The sequence below is a fragment of the Neodiprion pinetum genome, chromosome 1 (assembly GCF_021155775.2).
Source record: "Neodiprion pinetum isolate iyNeoPine1 chromosome 1, iyNeoPine1.2, whole genome shotgun sequence".
Classification (NCBI taxonomy): domain Eukaryota; kingdom Metazoa; phylum Arthropoda; class Insecta; order Hymenoptera; family Diprionidae; genus Neodiprion; species Neodiprion pinetum.
In genome coordinates this window covers 6,731,624-6,736,592 of record NC_060232.1, presented here as the reverse complement: position 1 = coordinate 6,736,592, position 4,969 = coordinate 6,731,624, and positions in this window count along the sequence as shown.

The window sequence follows — 4,969 nt, the reverse complement described above, 5'->3', positions numbered from 1 at the left end:
TTGGAAGAAAGAAAGAAAGACGCACAAACAAGTCACTGTTTACACACACATTGGACCAACGCAGCTTCGCGTCTGAAACACTTGTTTCCTCGAGATCGGACCGATAAGCACTGAAGGACGCTCGGCAATTTCGATCTTCGATCTTACGACGCATCCACGCATGCGCGGTATCGGGAATATCTTGTACCGATCGTAATGACATTGATCGCGAAGGTCTCGGGCACAACAACAATACACGACAACATTGGATGTGATGATCGTCGAAGTTTTTCATACCCGACCTCGGATTACACAAACACGAAGAACCTAGGTTCCCAATAACGCGCAATTCCAAAAATTAGCGATAATATAATTGTCAAGATTTAATGAATTCCGTAATTGAATGTCTCGTAACGTTCAAAAAATATCTACGTCTGAACATCGTTTGAAGAAATAAAGTTTATACCTTTCAATTTTTTGACTCAACAGCGTTGATGAATTTTTTTTTACTATCGTTAATTGTTTTCGATTGAGTATTATGGTTGAAAAAAATATACACATCTGTTCGCATATTTTCTTCAATTTTAAACGTCTGACGAATCGGCGAAAGTTGAATACCTTTTCGTTTTCCATCTCCTACCCAAATTCCAGACATCCGGTGGTATTAATTTCTCTACCTTTCAGTCTTTCTTCGCTTTTTCGGCCGAGTGATCGATTCTGTAGTGGCTGAAAGTAGCTATTTTCGGCTCATACCGGGATCGCGTTATGCTTTTTCTTCCTCCGGTTACATTGTGGGAGTAGCAAAGAGTTGGACCGGACAAAGTAGGGTGTAACGAGCTTGTAATTTACGTCTCGTAGGTCGCGATTTATAGCCTCTCATCCCTCGCCTCGTCTCCTCCCTTTCCCTCTCTCTCTCTCTCTCTCTCTCTCTCTCTCTCTTGCATTATCGCCCGGAGTCTCGTGTGTTAGTCCAGCCCTATTAATGGGTGTTCGTTGCAACTTGTATACCAAGCACTGACACGGGTGCTGATCCGCCTTCGGACCGTGTGTAACAGGCTGTCGTGTAACGTTGGGCGATCTTTAGCGTCGCCCCGATTTCAGTCCAGGAGTTCAATTTCTTGAAAAAATAACTAGGGATGATAAAAAATAAGGCGACATTATTGTACCGTTGTACGAAACGGACGAAAATGGACGGTAGTTTGCAAACCTCGCATTCACAGATATGTGATCTAGATCTTAAATGAAAAATTCTCTTCAACTCGTCTGGCTGCAGGTCTGCGACGTTTCCTTTGACGTAAATTAATACAGTGAGTCGTCTCCGCGAGGAGAAACGCCGTGCAGCATTTCTGCAGAATCTTCTTAAGACTCGTTGAGAAAAATTTAATAACACCAGAACGTGAGAGTGTCGGGGTGGAAAGGAGAGGTAGGAGAGGGGGGGGTGAGGTTAAACTTGAACGTAATTTTAATATCGTGACAGTGCGAAATTACACTCTTATAATATGAATAAAACTTTCGTCACCGTCGCCGCCGCTGCAGGCGAGAAACGAATGGTAAAAGACCGAATTTCTCACGCATGCACGAGACTTTGATTTTAATTTGTAGTTTCGTTGTTTTTTTTTGTTTTTTTGTTTTTTTTCTATCTCGGCGTTCGGCTTCTCCAGACTCCGTGAAGTAATTAGAGGTTCAAGTGATCGCAGTCCGCGCTAAAAATGGAGGAAAGTAACGCGGAGTGAAAACATCTGATTAAAACAATTCAAAGGGAAGCTAATGAACCCCGGATACCATCGGGGGCTTGATAACAGCACGGGAGCTATCAATTAAAATAATCTTGTTAATTCAAGTTTAATCCTCGTTCCTTCAGCCGGGGCTTCGTCGCAGCAGCGTAAATATATTCGTTTGAAGCTGAGAGCTTCAAAGAATTAGAAAGGAATCGCTTGTTCCCGGATCGAAAATTACGAGGACGATAACATATAAAGAGATAGAAGGAGAGAGGGAGAGGGAAATAATTATACGTATTTTTGCATTTATCTTTATATTATATACATATATATGTATGTATATATATCGTACATGTATATACTTGTAAGTGTGAAGAAAAAAATTTTTAAAGAGAGAGAATCGACGCAATTCTTACCCTTCTTATTTCACCCCAATTAACACGACTCCCCTCGTCTTCGTATCTCCGGAATAAAACGAAAAGGTCGAAGCGTCTAAACTAAAAAAGTTTCTTGTAATATTCCACACCATGACCCATGAATGATTTATAGATCCGCGTTATACCGCGTGTTGAGCATTTTTCGTTCAACCCCGCGGTGAAACAATATACGCGTTGCGAACCGTGCAAATACCTCCCGGCGAATGTGGAAGTTTCTTTTTTCCCAAAAATAATACCACAGACAGAAAGATAAAATGAATTGTTCGGCTTACGATAAAATGGTGAAAATAATGTTGCAAAAAAATGACATGGAATGAAATTACGGTGTTGTAATGCTTAATCATCTGTCAGAAATTTGAAGTGGCTTCTTTTCAAGTTACGATTCTTTTTCTACACTGAGGGTAATTTTCAGTTCCGTTTACCGCTCAGTCCTTGACCATCTTCATTTTTTACCGCAATCGAAAAACATAGTTCTAGGTAGAAAATGAAAATTAGTATTCCAGCTGTTACCGGAAAGTCTAGTATCCGTTACTGTTCTTTCTCATTACGATCACTGTTACTAGATTTTCTTGCAATTGTTGCGAAAATTTAATGCTTGTGCAATAATAAATTGACGTTAAAGCCTTGTTTAACTAAAAAAGTAGAGTAAACCGAAGAAACTGATTTTGCGTTGCAATTACCAAAAAAGGATCGACGATAGCGCAAAATGTTTCGGCGTACCTCGTTTTTCGTAATTCCAACAATATTGAAACAGTTTTTTTAACGACACCTGTTTTACTAAATTTTTCTAGTTACCGTAACAAATGAAATTTTTCTCAGTGTCAAGGAAAGACTTTCTCTAGCCACATGACACCTCTTCAAATCTAGTCAAGATTCAAAAAATCCAAAAATTTTCAGAACCTGCTTACTTCAACGATAACTTTTTACCGATGCAATAAAGCTACAGGTTCTTTTTTATTACGGCGGCACCATATATCCGTGATAGGTTGCGAACTTGTTCAAGGTCGGACGATGAATATCTCGGATAACGAAATGACTGACAGGACTGGAAGCCCCGGGCGGTGATTAGGGTAATGGATCTCTGCCCTGTTGGGACTCGAGTGGCGCGATGCCGGTGAGGCTGAGAGAAGGCTCCTCGTGTGACGTCACATTGAGTACAGTCAAGTGATTGATGCCACGTGAGCGACGGGGGCCCTTCGAGAAAATTATTATTCCTAGTGAATGATGAGACACAGCCGGGCGAGGCGGAATACGGACAAATAACGTGCCAAATCCTGAAGCCGGAAAATATCTACCCTCCAAATTTGAAACAGCGTAAATTTACCGGCTTCCAGCTTCGAGTATACCTACCAATGGAGAAATCGGTGCATATACGTACATCAGAATGACCAAAAATAATTGATTTTTGACCAAACATATTATGTTTTTTCGATCAATTGAGTATAATCTGTTATTTTTTTAAAATCGGTTTTTGATTGTTACTCCCACGAACGACGCGATGCAATATCAATTTACGTGATCAAAGTGTGAATTATTATTACTGTCTTACTTATTAAATACCTACTTGATATAATAAGTGAACGATAAATGAATATTTTCAATTTATTTACCTCATCCCTGATGTTTCCCGTTTCACGGAATGCAGATCTTCGTCGTTGCATTACGGGAGAAATTCAGAAACAATGTTGAACTCCGCTAAAAGTGTAATTTCCCTTTTCTCTGCTACCAGATTCTGCTAACCGGTTAGCGCAGCAACTCAGATCCTGATTATTGCGTCTGTAAAGTTTGACCTTTGAGTGGAATGTATCAAGTTTTCAGCAATAAACTAGGGTCTAAAGAATTCGGAGTAAGGTACATAATAACGTTCCAGGAATTTATCAAGATCGTTGTAAATTCTTGTACCCCGTAGAGTTGCAGTAGATAAGAAAAGCCGAAAGAGGGTTATTTTCGTTTTATTTATTTATTCATTTTTTTTTTTTTTTCTCTAAGAACGAGGGGAGTAAAACTCGTCAAACGTTCAGAATTCTTTCCAATTTTCCCATCCGCGTACCTATACGTACACCGCAGCTTTTAGCTTTACGACGCGAGCTTTCTTCTCGCACGAGGTTATCCTTTCCAAGTTTTACGATTCCCGAAAATCGTCAAACTGGTCCAGGCTATAGATTAAACCGAGGATTTAGAAATCTCTCTGGTGAAACTGTCCGTAGTGCGGTATAATTTCACCCTCCATTCTAAAAATGAATCTACTCAAACCGCTGAAGAAAATGAAAAAAACAAAGACAAATCTCAGAGCTGGAAACTTACCGTTCGTCGCCATATTCACAGGTCTGACTTCCTGCAATCCCGGGAATTGTATTTCGGCCGTGATTTATCAGCACGTTATTTTAATACTGACTCATAAGAAAAAAGTTCTTTCGCTGACAGTTTTCCGCCACAAATCACAATCGGTTACTGAATATACCGCGCTGTACTTTTAACCGTTTCATTTTATCCAAACGACTTATTGATTTCTGTTAAATTTATGACGGACAGGATCTGAGGAATCGAGTTAATGAAAATACGGCCAATTTGCAATTCTTTTGCTTTCGTTACGTACGATTTAACGATCCGCGATTTCGTTTGGCCGTTGAATAGAAACCAAGCGAATTGGCTGGCAGGATTTTGCAGAAACGGGGCAAACGAAACGCAACTTCATCTGGACTCGGGTCTCCGATTCCTTTTGACGAAGGTACGCGAGATGTTCTCGTGTGGGTGAAATGCCTCGGCGGATTGTTGCCAACTCAACTGCACGCGATACAAACGAAGGGAACACAATGGCAGGAAGAAAACGTAAAA